Source organism: Olea europaea, chromosome 21 (assembly GCF_002742605.1).
Source record: "Olea europaea var. sylvestris chromosome 21, O_europaea_v1, whole genome shotgun sequence".
Taxonomy (NCBI): domain Eukaryota; kingdom Viridiplantae; phylum Streptophyta; class Magnoliopsida; order Lamiales; family Oleaceae; genus Olea; species Olea europaea.
This window is the reverse complement of record NC_036257.1, coordinates 6,810,409-6,811,873: the sequence shown is the minus strand read 5'-3', so window position 1 is coordinate 6,811,873 and position 1,465 is coordinate 6,810,409.

The window sequence follows — 1,465 nt, the reverse complement described above, 5'->3', positions numbered from 1 at the left end:
AATTAAATTTATTACCATACAATTAGTCTCGACACTTCATGAAGTAACAATAAATATATTGAATAATTTGCTCTGTCAAAATTTAAATCATTTGAGTTTATAGAAAATGATGTCTAACATGATTATGCTAATAATGGTGTGAAGTTTAAGATAAGTTAAAAATTGGATAAATAAAAAGATTGAGGTGAAAAATTTTATTTACTTTGTTAGGGCATCGAAGGATTAAACTAGTTGTACATACTTCATGTACGGTGTTATGTACATTAAATTTGACACTTCATAGCTGTCAATTGATGCCATTAATCGTTTAAAGTGTTATTAAAATTAATATATAAAAAATTGTCATCTTACAACAATGTTAAACTTAATATCAACAAAGATGTACACGTAACATGATTTAAAATTGAAAGCCAACAAGTAATTATTTCGAATATAAATTTTCTAGACAATTGAACATGTTATCCCACATCGAAAGTTTTTAATTAATTTGAAGGGTGAATCTATAAAAGTAGAAAGTACCTCATGATTCATTTGTTGGATAAAATTTTAATAGTTTGTATGAAACAGATTTTCCATGAATGATTTGCAGAAACAGTAAAGCAGAAAATAATTTGCAGAAACAGTAAAGCAGTAAATAATTTGCAGAAACAGTAAAGCAGAAAATTATGTTCGAAAAATTATGAAAAGAAAGAAGTCCAGAATTCGGAAAGGGGATGATCGAGGCGAGAACTATGCTCTCTGTCCTTAAGACGTTTTTACCCCGTCACACGGTGCTTACGGTATGTGGTAAAGCGTCTCCCAAGATACAACGATCACACTTGCAGAAGCAGCACTTCGACTGCAAGACAACGAACCAGAAAGAATGAAAATACTCTCTGCAGACTGATGCAAGGAAGAAGAGATGTATAATGTATGTATGCAGGAAATCGTGTGTATTCTTTGTGTTGTATGAGGACTATTCAAATAGAGGAAGAAAGTTGACGGTTTTGGGCAGTTTCCCTCACGCCACTTAATGCACAGTTTCTTCGAACTGATGGGTCGGTTTGTAAACTGTCAAAGGGAGGGAAAAAATTAAATTCAATTTTTTTTTTTTAAACCGAAAATAAATAAATAAAAAAAAATTGAATTAATTTTAACCCAGGCCCACACCCGAACCCGACCCGACCCGGCCGGTCGGTCGGACGGACGGCGGCGGCGCACCGCGCGTGTGGCCTTTGGACTAGTCTAGACATTGTCAAAGACTCCCCCCTTTCAAAGACTATTGGTACCCCTTGGGGCCCAAACCCATTTCCAAACTTGAAGCTTATTAAGTGGTTCAAGGTTGTGTTTGCAACCTATGTGGGATTGGAACATTTTTCCAATTCTTTCCCATTTATCCTCTTATTTATTATCCAACTTTCAACCATAATTTCTCATTCATATTGAAATGGTTTTTCACAATTAAATATTCTACACTCATCTACTC